Source organism: Heterocephalus glaber, unplaced genomic scaffold, assembly GCF_053883595.1.
Source record: "Heterocephalus glaber isolate CG9 unplaced genomic scaffold, H.glaber_assembly_v1.0 deba00001571, whole genome shotgun sequence".
Lineage (NCBI taxonomy): Eukaryota > Metazoa > Chordata > Mammalia > Rodentia > Bathyergidae > Heterocephalus > Heterocephalus glaber.
In genome coordinates this window covers 1,351,460-1,366,681 of record NW_028258356.1, presented here as the reverse complement: position 1 = coordinate 1,366,681, position 15,222 = coordinate 1,351,460, and the positions used below count along the sequence as shown (strand labels likewise).

The 15,222-nt window shown below is 36.4% G+C and overlaps 1 protein-coding gene and 1 pseudogene across 4 annotated transcripts in view; both read left to right on the top strand.

The window, feature by feature from the left end:
• Best3 (bestrophin 3) overlaps positions 1-15,222 on the top strand; it is a 77,938-nt gene that overhangs the window by 17,800 nt on the left and 44,916 nt on the right. For 2 of the 4 annotated variants that reach the window (XM_087192486.1, XM_087192485.1), the window contains exons 2-4: positions 11,291-11,333; positions 11,478-11,520; positions 13,537-13,632. The gene's annotated coding sequence lies outside the window, so the exon portion shown is untranslated. The remainder of the gene's footprint in view (positions 1-11,290; positions 11,334-11,477; positions 11,521-13,536; positions 13,633-15,222) is intronic. The other 2 variants (XM_087192487.1, XM_087192488.1) reach the window with 1 other exon arrangement.
• On the top strand, positions 345-949 carry LOC101724997 (OCIA domain-containing protein 2 pseudogene; annotated as a pseudogene).

Sequence of the window (15,222 nt, the reverse complement as noted above, 5' to 3'; positions counted from 1 at the left end):
TGGAAGAAAGATAGCCTCTTTAATAAATGGTGCTGAAAAAACTGGCTTTCTACATGTCATAGACCCATATCTTCCACCATGCACTAAACTCAAATCAAAGTGGATCAAAGATCTAAATATTAAAACAGAAACACTAAATCTGCTGGAAGATAGAATAGGTGGAACTCTTGAAGACACTGGTGTAGGCAAAGACTTTATAAACAAAACCCCAATCACACAGGAAATGTCACAAAGACTCAACAACTGGGATCTCATCTTACTAAAAAGCTTTTTCACAGCAAAAGAAACCACCAACAAGAGCCGGAAGGAGAAAGGGGAAGAAGGCTGGGAGGAGAGGAAGCTCACATGGAAAAGACATTGGGTCAAGGAGTAAGCAACGCATTCAAGAAGAAAAGCAAGAAGAGCATCATCATGGCTTCAGTGTCTACTCATGGAGACCAAGAGCGAGGGCCTCAGTTGCCACCACCGAGCAAGAAGAGTTTCTTGTTTTGTCCAAAATCAAAACTGCACATGCACAAAGGAGAGGTTGCCAAGATTATCCAAGAATGTCAAGAAGAAAGCTTCTGGAAGAGAGCTCTGCCTTCTTCACTTGTAAGCATGCTTATTACCCAGGGATTGGTCCACCAAGGTTATTTAGCAGCTAATCCAAGATTTGGATCATTGCCTAAAGTTGCACTTGCGGGTATCGTGGGATTTGCCCTTGGAAAGGCCTCCTACATAGGAGTGTGCCAGAGAAAATTCCACTCCTTTGACGATCAGCTTTGTGGGGCTGGTTTTGGTCCACACCATAACAGGCACTGCTTGCTTACCTGTGAGGAATGCAAAATAAGGTGTGGATTAACTGAGAAGGGAGGCTCCCAGCCTTCTGCTTCCTAAACTCCATGTCTGTGGCTTTTGAAGTTTTTAAATCCCTGAATTTGTACACATTTAAAATTTCAAGTGTACTAAAAAATAATATACTTCTGGTAAAAGAGGAAAAAAAAACCCCATCAACAGAGTGAAGAAACAACCCACTGTGTGGGAAAAAAATTTTTGTCAGCTGTTCCTCAGACAAAGAACTACTATCTAGAATATATAAAGAACTCAAAAAAATCAGACCCCCTCCCCCAAGTTTAAAGACCCAATCCAAAAATGGGCCTCTGAAATGAGTAGACGCTTCTCAGATGAAGTAGAAACATTCAATAAATACATTAAAAAATGTTCAACATCATTACTTATTCAAGAGATGAAAATTAAAACAACGCTGAGATTTCATCTCACACCAGAAAGAATGACTATTATCAAGAAATCAGCCAATAACAAATGCTGATGGGGCTATGGGGAAAAAAAGAATCCTTCTCCTCTGTTGGTGGGAGTGTAGACTGGGCAACCACTATGGAAATCAGTATGGAGATTCCTCAAAAAACTAAAACTAGAGGTTCCATTTGACCCAAGTATTTGACCCAGGTACTTCCCTTCTTGGAATCTTCCCAAAATAATTGGAAGCATCATACCACAGTGATATATGCACACCTATGTTTATAGTGGCACAGTTTATAATAGCTAAATCTTGGAAACAGCCCAAATAGATAAAAGAAGATGGGGGGGGGTTATACAATAGAGTACCACTCTGCCATAAAAAAGGATAAGCTTAAAACATTTCTAGCTAAATAGATGCACCTTGAGATCATACTCAGTGAAATAAATCAGACACATATGTTTAAACACCCCTTCGTTTCTCTGGTGTGAAAAACCAAAAATGGAAATAAGGACCAAACTGTATAATACATATTGGGAAATGGGAAATAAATGTTCAAATGAGAAGGGAAACAAGGGAGTGGGGAGGGGGAAAGAAGGGACAAGAAAAAAAAGAGAATAGAAGGAAAAATGGAAACAAAGCTTTTGTACATAAGGAGGGGAAGAGGTGTTGAAGGGGAGAAGAATGAGAAAAATGAAGAAGCAAGACATATCATGTACAGGTACAAATGCCCTATGATGAATGTTTCCATTATGTATATCTAAAATGTGCCAATAAATATTTTGCTTCAAAAAAACTTGACTGAATTACATAGTTTGTTTTTCTCTCTTGATGTGTTCTTGATAAAGGTTCCACTACAGGCTAATTTATCTTACTTTGAACAATACAAACAAAAGAAGCCCTGAAAAATTGTATGTTACGTAAATGAAATTTCAAATGCATGGGAAAGTTAGCTAGTTAAGGAAACTGTGTAAGTTAAGGAAATGTTTTTTTTAAATGTTTTTGAAAAATATCTTCCTAGCTCTTATGTAAGTTTGTAAAATGAAATTTCTTGTGATACTTCCTTAATATATGGCAATATGTATTGGCCACCATTCCATATAGTAGAATATTTAATTCTCACAGAAACCCTGTGGTAGTGTATAACATGGTGCACACAGTGTTATGGCTTGTGTCTAGATATCCCCCCAAAGCCTCATGCAGTCATAGATGGAGCTTTCAGAGATGGCCGAATCTAGAGCGTGTGATGCTGGGGTTAAGGATGTGTGATTACTAAATCAATCCACCAATTGGGTTGGCACCACCCAAAGCCGGTAGCCTAAATAGAGTATAAAAGGGGCAGAAAAAAAGCCACTAAGGTCCCTTGTTGTTTTGCTACCTTCTGCCCACCATGAACTGTTTCTCTTCTGCAATACCTGTCTGCCGTGCCACCCTGCCTTGGAGCCAGCTGATTATGGACTGAAACCTCTACAAACTGAGCTAAATAACTTGTGGGTATTGAGTATTTTGTCTCAACAAGGAGAGAGAAGACATACACCCAAATGGAATCTGCCTTATTAAGACATCCTAGTAGAACAAATGCCCAGACTAGCAACAAAAATCTCTATTTATATCAACTTTGCTTTGTTTTTTTAATATTGTAAAATAACATTTGTTTATTGTAAAAAAATAAAAAATATAAAAACATAGAAAGCAAAAAAAACACCCTCATTATTACCTCCCCAATAACCATCTAGTATAGTCTAGTATATTTTTTCCAAATTGTTTTCATACAATTATTTTATATTTAGTCGTGATCACACTTTTCATAAAATGCATCCTGCTTTTTACTTACATGTATTTCCCTATGCCTTATAAACTATTTATGAGCATAATTTCAATAACTGATAATTTTAAATAATTATTAGTAGAAAACATCTTGTTCACTCATATTCCTAACTTGTAGGAAATATTTAAGTTGTTTCTAACTTATTATTACTGTAAATAATGTCACAATAATTGGTTTATACTAAAAGCTTTTTCTGTAGTTCATGTTCTTGAAGCTATACTCTAGAAACTGAAATTCTCTTAAAATATATAAACACATTTAACATACTTGTTGCATATTAAAAGTGGCCTTCTGACAGGTTTTAATCTTTTTTGTATCATCAGCAATGAATATGTCTCTTACCAGAAGTGAGTATTATAAGAAACATATGTTGTTAGTTTTGCATTTCTTGATTTCTGAAAAAACTTAACCATTCTCTGTATGCTGGCATTGTCTATTCCACAAATAATATTGTCTATTACACATATTATTTGCTCCTATCATTTATATGCAAAAATTTTTACTAGTAGTACAAATTATAAATGTCTAAAAGATACTTTAGAGCTATTTATGTTCAGACTTAATTTAAAAATTAAGAATTATATGGAATAAGTACAATACACAATTTTCTACAGTGAGAACTTCAGGTACAAGTATATAAGCAACAAAATAGTGATATTCAGTGAGATCCTTCATTTTCATCCTCTTGGGGAGCTGGCAACACTCTAAGCCTTAGAGACAGCTAAGATAGGTGTCTCAGTCTTGGTCAGTGTGCATCATATTCTATACTCATGGTCTGAGTTTCCTCATTGCCCTCCTCTGTGCTTTGATGCTTAATTATTTCCTGCCTTGCTATTGTAGAACTTGAGCAGATATTACCACTATTTTTGCACATAGGACAACTGAGGTTCATAGAGACATGTCACTTGTTCTAGGTCACATAGGTAGTAAAGAATCAAACCATTTCTGATTCAAAGATTTTATGTTTCTTCCACTAGTATGCTTTACCTGAAGTCAAAGAGTTTTAAAGGCAGTCAAGAAAAGAAGGAAGTAAGGATACCACCCATTAGGTATTGGAGATGGCTTAGTCAAACCACACTGAGCTCCAGTAACATAAAAGCATTCATTTCATATGCTTTGGATTTCACTTTTCAATGTTTATAAAAATTTCCACTAATCCAAACCTGGTTCTTTTAAATACTCTTTTCCCTTAGAGGCAATTTAACACAGTGAATAAGAGTGGAGGCTCAGAAATCCATCTGCCTGAATTTTAATCCCAGCTTTTCCATTTGCTCCCTGTGTAACCTAGGAACAAGGCTCAATTCTGTGCCTCAGTTTCCTTATCTATAAAAAGAAGGGGATTATAATCATAATATTTAGCACATAGTGTTGGAAGGAAGAATAAGTGAGTTAATGATACATGTAAAGCACTTGAAATAGTGACTGGCACAAGGAAACTACTCAAGTAGTATTACTTGTTGCTGCCATTATATATATTGATTTATTTAACTTCATAACTCTATAACAACACTACCATGATCTCCTTTTTACTGGTGAGAAAGTTTCACTAATTATAAAAACATAAGGCATTGGGCCAGGATTTAGCTCAGTGGTGCTGCTGCATGCCTCACAAGCACAAGGTCCTAAGTTCGATCCTCAGTACCAAAAAAAGAAAAGGGCAATGTTCAAACCTTTAAAAAAAGATAAAAGGATCTCTGATTACAGGTGTGAACCAGATTTGAAAAACACAATACATCAATGAAATATAAAAGTTAAAGACTATGTTATATTTTACATGAAAAACAAAATTAAGTCCTAGGGCAGTGAAGCTCAGCCGGTCCCAGCACCCAGAAGGAACTCCCCACCTCCATCCCAGGCTCCTAGGGCAGTGAAGCTCAGCCAGTCCCAACACCCAGAAGGAAGCTCCCCCACTGACATCCCAAGCTCCTAGGGCAGAGAAGGTGAGCCGCATGGGCACCAGAAGCAACCCCCTGCCATGGAAATGAGAAGACACATAAACAAGCCTCAAAAACAGACTTCCAGATCACCTACAGCAACCCCAAAGGGAAACAAGATGGAACACTCTGATACTCAACCACCTGGACTCTGAACTGGCAACAAAAGAGGATCTGGGAAAAATGAAATCAGAAATAATTTCTCAGATAACAGCAAAGATTTTGCTCATGGTGCAAGACATGATTAATAAATCTAGAGAGGACACAGATAAAAAATTGAGGAACTGAGGAACATGATGGAATCCCAACATAGGAAACAAATGGAATCCATAAAACAGATACAAACAGATTTCCAAGAGATTAAAAACTCCATCGAAAGTCTGCGCAACAGAATGAACCAATGTGAGGATAGAATTTCACATATAGAAGATAAGATTGCTATTAGTGACCAGGAAAAGAAAAATTGCTTTAAAATTATAAGGGAACATGAGAAATCAATCCAGCAGCTGCTAGACAATGCAAAGAAGAATAACATAAGACTGATTGGAGTCAATGAAGAAAGAGGAGACAGTGCAGATGACATAAAAAATTGTTCACAGAAGTGATGGCAGAAAATGTCACAAGGAGGGGAAAAGAACTTGACATACAGATAAGGGAGGCATATAGGACTCCAGCTAACCTTAATCAAAAAAAATCTACACATAGGCATATAATAGTTAGGATTCCAGAAATCCAACAGAAGAATAAAATTCTACAAGAAGTGAGAGAAAAGAAACAAATTTCATACAAAGGAAAGCCCATCAGAATCACAGCAGACTTCTCAATGCAAACCCTCAAGGCAAGAAGAGCTTGGAGTGATGTATTTCAAGCCCTAAAGGAAAACAGCCTCCAACCCAGACGGATGTACCCTGCAAAACTATCTTTCAAAATTGATGGAGAAATAAGATGCTTTCATGATAAAGAGCACCTCAGGAACTTCATGAATACCAAACCAGCACTCCAAAAAATTTTAGACAATACCCTAGGAAAAGACAATGAGGATCACAACCCCAGGAAACCCAGCAAAATGAATCCATTGGGCGTGACAAATTAAACACAAAGGGGAGAATCCAACAAAAAGAAAAAGTCATGACAAGGCTTTTAAAACTTTTGACTTCATCTCCCTAATGAGTGTATAATTCAATCTTATTATTGTACTGATTAGTATTTTTCTGATTCTAGAGTTGCACACCATTCCTTGTGCTATACTGGCTATTTATCATCTTCTTATGTCTACATTTTAATTGGGTTGTCTATTAATGAGCTCTAAGAATTCTTTATATATTCTGCTCATAGGTTATATGCATTGTAAATATGGTCTGTTTAAGGACTACTTTTCATTTTAATGATGTCATTTAAAGTTCTAAATTTTGATGGAATCTCATCAATTATTTTTCTTTTATACATCATAGTTTTTGTATCCTAGGTAGTTCTTGCCTACCCTGAATTCATAAATATTTTCCCTTATAATTTCTTCTTAAAGTTTTATACTTTCAGGCTTTCTTATTTAGGTTCATAGATCCCTTCAAGTCATTTTCATGTATGGAAAAAAAGGATTGAGGTTAATTTTTTATATACGAATACCAGGTGTTCTAGTGCCATTTGCTGAAGACACTATCTCTTCCTCGGCTCTTGAATCGAGTTTATATTTTATAAAATGCTAAGGTTAAATAATCTTTCAAAACTCAGTGGACCATATATGTGTGGTTCTATTTCTAGATTCTGTTTTATTCAAATGATCTATATGTCTTTCCTTACACCAACACTGCCTTGATTACTGTAGCTTTAGAAGAAGTCTGAAAATTGGATGGTAAACGTCTTCCAACACTGTTTTTGTTTTTGTTTTTGGCTTTTCTGGGTCCTTTGTACTCCTACATAACTTTTAAATTTCAATATCCAATTCTTCATTTATAGCAAGTATACACAGACCTGAATTTTTATATATACCTTGTGTTTTCTAATCCTGCTAAATTCAAGTACAAGTTCTAGGGGCTCCTAGAGATTTCTTAGTATTTTCTCTGTAGATGATCATTTCATCTACATATAAAGATTTTGCTTCTGCCGTGCCAATCCTATCCTAGTTGTGTCCTTTTATTGCCAGACTATTCTGGTTTAGACCTATGTTTCAAAGTCTAATGGACAGATGAAGAGTAGGCATATATGCCCTTGTTCCCCACTTTAGGGAGAAAGCATTGCATCGTCCCCATTCATAGAAGGAGTTTTTGTTGGAAGTATGGAGTACATGTCTTTAATCTGTTGATAAGTTTCTGTTCTACTTCTAGTCTCCTGATAGCTTTTACCATGAACAGCTGTAGAATTTAGTCCAATACTCTTTCTCCAACTAGTGACAGGATCATACGGCTTTCTCCTTTCCTCTGTTAAAATGATTACTTTTGGGGATGGATCTTCCAATGCTGAACCAACACTGCCATCCCTATAACAAAACCACTTTCTACATCCTGCCAGATCTGACTTCTAAGAGTTTGTTTTGTTAAACAAATTTCTATCTATGTTCATACTTTTTTCTTCTATTATCTTTATCCAGTTTTAGGATTAGCACAATGTTGATTTCCTACAATGAGGAGAGAAGTGTTCCTTCTTTTTTCTGCTTTAAATGTTTGATATAATTTATCAGTTAAAATGTTTATGAGCCTGCTATTGTCATATAGGTAGGTTTTCAAGCTAGGAATATACTTTCTTTAATAGGTGCTATTCAAATTTTATATTTCCTCCAGAGTTAGTTTCATTAATTTGTCTTCTAAGTTACTTCTTAGAAGTTGTCAAATTTATTTCAAAAAAGATTTTTGTAATATGCTTTCTATATCCTTTTAAATTCTGTAAAATCTGTGGTAATGTCTCCTAGATCTTAATATTGTAATTTTAAAAATGTATAACTGATATTGTGTAACAGGAAGAAAAGGTCTAAAAGAGCAGGGGAATTGTGAGGGGTAGGGGAAGGGGAAAAAGGGAAAGGAAAAAATATGAGAAGAGGAAAAACATTGATACAAGGTCTTTGCAAATAGGGAAGGGAGGGCAAGGGAAGGGGAAAAAAGATAAGAACCAAGAGACTCATGTAATGGCACAAGATCCCAATGATGAATGTAACTGTATTGTATACCTAAAATGTACCAATAAACTTAATGGGGAAAAAAAATATTAAGGAACACTAGAACTAACATATATAATACATATATATATGAAATTTTTAAATGGTTTTATTTGTATTATGAAGATATCTTAGCAAAAGATTCTATAACCCAGAGGAATGACAATGCTGACGGATGTAATTTAAAAGCCACTTAGCCTTGATAGGCTTGAATGCTTGCTTTCAGATGCCAGTGACTCAAATTTATAAATAATTGATATGTGCATTAAACATATTTTGTGCATCAACATATACTTTCATCTTAAATGAAAAGTGCACACAATCCAAACATTTTTCTCTTAAAAATCAATCTTGAGAACAACCATGCATCAAAAGGGAAGTCAATACAACTAAAATATTTGTATAAGTCATGTCCTCAAGACATTAGGGCAAATGGTTATACATATCTTCCTCTTTTCCCAGATGGAGGGGAAGATTTTAAATGTGGAGTGGTCTCCTGCTATATCCTAGGAACTTGGGTCAGGAAAACAAGTAGGTAGAGGCTGAAGATTATTGCAGATATAAAGACCTAGAAAAATTTTCCAGTTAATGGCAGTCTGACTGTAAGAAGCTTAGAGAAAGAAGTGGTGAACAGTGAAGAAAGAGGAAAAATACAATGTGGGGGGAAATGAAAGGAATAGATATGAGTAGAGGACCAAAATGACATAAAAGTCACAACAAACAGGTTCATTTATTTCAAAAGGAAATCAGGCTCCTGAAGAGATTTCTGGGATGTGGTACAAATACATGAAATGGCTTATTTCTAAGAATACTAAACTATTAAATACATCTGATCCAAAAGGTACAAAGTATCACACATACACACACACACACACACACACACACACACACACACACACCACAGACTCAAAACTAAGCTTCTTAGTCTGTTGTTTTGTGATTACAATAAATTACACACACTACTGGACGGCAATTCACTTATCTATATACGTAAAGTTCACCAATGGCTTGCTTGTTTTTCATCTACTGAAGTGATTTAATCACTAACACATCTATATTTGCAGATCCACAGAAGTTAATCTTATCATCACACAGCCTAGCTATAAAGGCCATGTGTGTTCTGAGTATTTTGTGTGCTCTTTAGCTTCCTAGATTCTCTGTTTATCTTAGAATAACTGAGTTTCAAGTTAGAATTGAGTCTCCTTATGAAGTAAGCATTGCATAGAGAGAGAAGATTCAAGTGGGTGGGGATAGAGAATTGCCTTACAAAGGAAGGAGATTTGCTAATACACCCCAAAGAGGATGGCTGTTTCCTCTTGATCTTTTCTCTAAATACATTGTGCTGTTTCACAGCTTTGCATTAATGCTGCTCATTTTAGTAGACTGTAATCTCTTCCTGCCTAGCAATGATTTGTTTATTTGTCTGTCTTCTCATCTAGACAGTGAATTCCTTGAAGGCACAGATGAAGAGTCATTCATCTGTTTATTCTTGGCACCAGGCGTGACACATCAAATACAATATTTCCCATGTGTGTGATGAAACTTGTTATCTAGTGAAACTTTCTGACTTATGAAACTTTATATTAAAGACTATAAAGTAAGCTAGAACACATTATCTTGTGCCTCAAATCCCTTAACTCCTGGATAGTCAATGGAAATTTATATGATCAGTCACCAAATGTTAACAATTTTTTTTTTGGTACCAGGGATCGAACTCAGGTCCTTGCACTTGCAAGGCAGGCAGTGGAACCACTGAGCTAAATCCCCAGCCCTATTAACAATTATTTTTGATTGGTAGAATCTAGGATACTTTTGTCCTTCTTTTTTATACTTTCCAATTTGTTTTCATTTTTACAGTGTGCATGTTGTCATTTTAACAAAATAATAATAACATTTTCAAGAATTGGAGGAGTTATTTAGAGCAATGTACAGAAAGAGTGCCTTCTGTAATTGGCAACTAATAGTAAATTGAAAGTCCTTAAGCTTAAGGTTGGCATCATGGACAGTGCACGGCTCTCCAAGGAGACAGCAGAGTGAAAGGAATCATAAATAACACTGATCTAGTGAAGCAATTTGTCCTAGTTTGAACATGTTCAAAGAGAAATGACAACTAGCCTTGGAAGCTCTAGGCTTCAGCTAGTTCATTGTGAACTGGTTTTTCTGTGAAGAAACAGAGCTCTGAGTAAGAATTAAATGATGTATCTACAAGGTGAGATAATTGCATATTATCACCCACAGTTGTGCCAGTCTGTCTAGTATGTGGCACAACCAGTTCCTGGAAGAGCTCAAGCACTCATCATCTCAGAATCCTCTTTCCTCATAAGTGGATAAAGACCCACTTTCAATCTTGAATTTATAATGTGAAAAAAATAAAACTGACCTAAATAGAGCTGGGGATGTAGCTCAGTGGTGCCGCACCTGCCTGGAAAGCACAAAGTCCTGAGTTTGATCCCCGGTACCAAAAAAAAAAAAAAAAAAAACTGACCTAAATATAATGTGAAACATTCATTCATAAGATTCAAACCCTTCTCAGAAAGACTATGCACAGGTAAACATTTGTGCCTATCAGTATTTCTTTATGGAAGCTGTCTCGTGTGCTATCACTCTGCCTCAAAAGCCATGCATATTTTAAATATCCCTTTGTTTGATGTCCCCAAAACTTTCATACCCTCCATTATATAAGAAGAGTGAGGGTCATGCTTTTCCTTTTGCAAGTGGGAAAAGAACAATTAGGTAAACAATTATAGGAGATTATTATAGGAAATTATAGGAGAAAATTATTAATTATAGGAGAAAAATATATATATATACATATGGAAGTTGTGGGTCTGGAGACTCATATGTATACCCAGAGGTACATGTATACCAATTTGAAAACCATTCCCTTAGTCTTCCCTCTCCCGATGGCGACCCCTTTCTTTAATTCATAGCTGTGAAAACCAAAGCTTAGTGATATGACCTACCCCAAACTACAATCTAGGTCTTCCAAATTGCCAACCAATAAGTTGTCAATTCTTCCAAACTGCTTTTCACTGTGACCCTGGATAAATATTTTAACCTCATTGAGGGTTATGTTTCTCATTTGCAAAATGGAAAAGGTAGTATAGATGATCTCCATGCTGAATACCTTTCCTTTATTCCTCCAGATCCACTTTCCAGCCTTCTCCACTCTGCACTGGATCCCACCAAGTAAGTATAATTCTTCCAAACTGCTTTTCACTGTGACCCTGGATAAATATTTTAACCTCATCGAGGGTTATGTTTCTCATTTGCAAAATGGAAAAGGTAGTATAGATGATCTCCATGCTGAATACCTTTCCTTTATTCCTCCAGATCCACTTTCCAGCCTTCTCCACTCTGCACTGGATCCCACCAAGTAAGTATATTTCAGCTGCATCACTGGGCTCTCCTACCTCTGGATCCTGGTTGGGTGCAGTCAATAGGAGCTCCTGGCAAGAGCTTGAAAGGCAGAAAGGGAGTCAAAATGGACCATCTATTAACCAGCTCTCCTGTGACTGGTTGTGTCATACCAGTGGTATCTGGCATTTTCTTCATTCAACTGCCCTCTCTAGGTTCCAGTGATTTCTCCCTTCCCTCTCCCTTTCCAGAGGTGGTGACATCTTCCCAAACAGTTCCACCCCAGTGAATCCACACTGGATACCCTTATCTGCCTCCTGTTCAGTTTAGATAAAAGAAGGGAAAAGAACTGGAGACCACTCGACATTCTCAACTTCCTTAATCCCTCAAAAAAATTTTTGAAAGAAATAACACAGGAAGAATTGCAGGTGGAGCACATTTTGGGGAAAAGATCAGGAGTTAAATTTGGGCTACTTTAGGTTTGAGATGTTGAGTTGGGTGAAAGATTTGGACTGGAAGAATAAATTGGAAGTGGGGTAAAATCAGATTTTTATTGCATATGATTAAATATGCAAATATGGGTGTTATTTTTTAAATATAAAATTATATGAAACAAAATCTGAAATTTCTCCTTCACTCTCTTCACTCCAAATCCTCTACTTTCCCCAGGAGTACCACTATTCAGGAGTTATTATGTGTTACAAAACTAAAAAGACATCTGAAAATTGTTCAGTCTGCCAGATTAGAGAATGAAGATCAACAAGAGTTTTTCACTGCCACATGTACTTCACTATATAAAAAAGATATAAAATCAGGCCTGGGGATTTAGCTCAGTGGCACCGCACCTGCCTTGCAAGCACAAGGTCCTGAGTTCAATCCTTGGTACCAAAAAAAAAGATATAAAATTATCCACATATATATGCATAAATTTTTTCTATTTACCTATGTCTTCCCTCTACCTTTGTAGTAATATTATTTCTATCACCTTCTGGCATTGGTGTTAAAGTAACAGAATTTCACAGATGCCTGGAATAAACAATATATTTGGGGTTTTGCATGCTTTTCATGAGATTGAACAGATTTATAATCAGTTCTATATTGTAATTTTTTTCTTTTAGTTATCTGGAATATATTTGAGCTGAGTAGTACACTCCATTTAAGAAATGTCATTGATTGTGAAGTACAGAATACACTTTCAGGCCCTGGTAATAATTCTCTAGACTCTAAGCTTTTATCTCTAAAATAGAACAAAGTTTTCAAAGCTTCCATTAGAAAAGGATAACCTTCAGAATTTGACTAATGGATTTCTGTTTTGTTGAGTTGGCAATTACTCTATGCAAGGAAAGTAATGATGACTCCTTAAATATCTAGTTTCTTATGGGCTTAGAGCTGCAGCTGTAATAAAACTCTAGTTTTTCTAGCCCTAGCTATTTGCCATTTCTCCCCTAAAATCAAAAAGAGAAAATTAATAGAACAGGTTTCCCCACCCTTTTCAGTTTGATTTTTGGCAGAGTTCTATAAAGACATGTTGTAGTAGAAACTTCTGAAGATAGGTACATCAACTCAGAAAAATAGAAAAGAAACTTCCACACACATAAATTATCCCAATCAGCTGTTACTATACAGCTGGCAGTCAGTGACTAGGAAAAAACTCCAAAAGCATCGCGTGAGTTCTCAAGAGGTTTACCATTTAACTATGCCAGTAAAAATTTACAATAAGAAAAAAGATCAATCTGAGTAGTTCGCAAATCAACTGAACCAAGGTATTCTGCTGAGGAAAATAATAATAATAATTACATGCTGTTCTCTGTGTTTTACTCTATAAATTTTCTTGACCCTTTGGCACTGACTACTCTCTTTTCTAGAGAGATCCAGCACACTGCAAAATGAGTATGTGTCAGGAGCAAGCATAGCAGAATAACAGTATCAGCTAATCATATTTAATTCAACTACTTGTTTTTTATGGGAATATGAACTTTTACTTGTGCTTTTCCTTTGCATTCATTTTTTGCCACAAAAATGTTCCTTTTTGCAGCATCAAATAAAACATCAAATTTTCATGGCTCCCCATGTCACGAGTGCTGGCAAATCTTGATTGTAGACTTGACTGGATTAAGACCCTTCTGGAGAAGTAAGTGCGTGCATTGTGAGGGCACCAACCTCATCAATGGGTTAACCCACTGATGAGTTCACAGCTGGATGGGCTACTGGGAATTAAAGTCTAGTTGGAGAAAGTGAATCATGGAGGCATGACCGTGGGGACCACATTTGGTCCCTGGTCCCTTCTCTCACTCTTCTACTCTGCTTTCTGGATGCCATGAGTTGATCAACTTTTCTCCACCGTACCCTTCCAGCATGATGTTTCTGCCTTGGAGCCAGCCAGTCATAGACTGAAACCTCTGAAACTGTGAGCTGAAATAAACCTCTTCTCCTTTAAATTACAAATGTCAGAAATTTTGTCCCAGCAAAGAAAACCTGTCCAAAATATGATCAGAACAAATTTGAGAATCATGTTCTGTGGTATCTGTGTTGTGAGCAAACGGGCTGGTCAAAGGACAATGCTATATATGACTTCTCTTCTTTTCCAAACCCTACCCCTACCTGCTTCTCCTTTTGGTGGAGATTTTCCTCAGGTTCTCTATCACCATCTTCCCTCTGCATTCCACTTACCACCATCCTAATTCATACCAAAACAACAATAAAATAACCTCCAAATGGATCCCCTTGCTAGAGTCCCTGCCCATTCCAATCTATCACACAGCCTTTGCAAAGACTCACCACTTTTCTGAAACACAAATGTTTTCCAAATCCTTTTTCTGATAAAAAATACTGTCCTTGTTCCCTATTTAATAATGTCTAAAAGTCAAGTTCAAAATCAATTCCTTCCATTTCTGGTCTTTGGTTAATATTAAAATGCAAGTTGTACTTACATATAGCCATTGTATTAGTCAACTTCTGGGACACAATATCAGATACTGACAATTTAATGGAGAAGAGGTTTAACTTGGCTCACAGTTTCAGGGGATTCAGTTCATGATCATCTGACTCCAAGGTAGAAACGTCACAGCAGGAGAACATGGTGGAGCAAAGCTGCTTAGTTCATGGTGGCTGGGAAGCACAGGAGTAGAGCAGTGCCAGAGAGGAAGGGGCAAGGGACCAGATATACACCCCATGGGTAATCCTCCATGACCCACCCAAACACCCAGAAGTGTGCTGTATTAATTCCCTCAGCATCACCCAAGCCAAACAAATTGACACTATTAAGCTTAGTCACTACAACTATATTTAACCAAGCACTGAAAAGAAATTTATCCCCCCAAAAAAGAAAAATAAATAAATCTGTGTAAAGATTTATTGTAAAAGTAAATAAATCTGTGTAAAATTGATGTGGAGCTTTAGGGAATGGTGGTGACTATTTAAACTTGTTATTGTTTTCTATTCAGTTAAAGAACAAAGGGTAATTTGACATCAACAGCTGATTTTCAGTATTCCTATCGCTTGGAAGCAATCACTTCTCTTTTATGAACTGTCCTATCACTGAAGGTTTACTGAAATCAAAGACAAATGTGCTTACCTGAACTGTTGAAAATCAGAGTGGTCAGAATCACATAACCTGTTGCTAGCTATTAAGAGGAAATATGCCTGGTATAGTTATTTCACAGAGCCCCCTGTCATATTGTTTGCTATTAATTATGGGAATTAAAATACTTTCCACAAAATA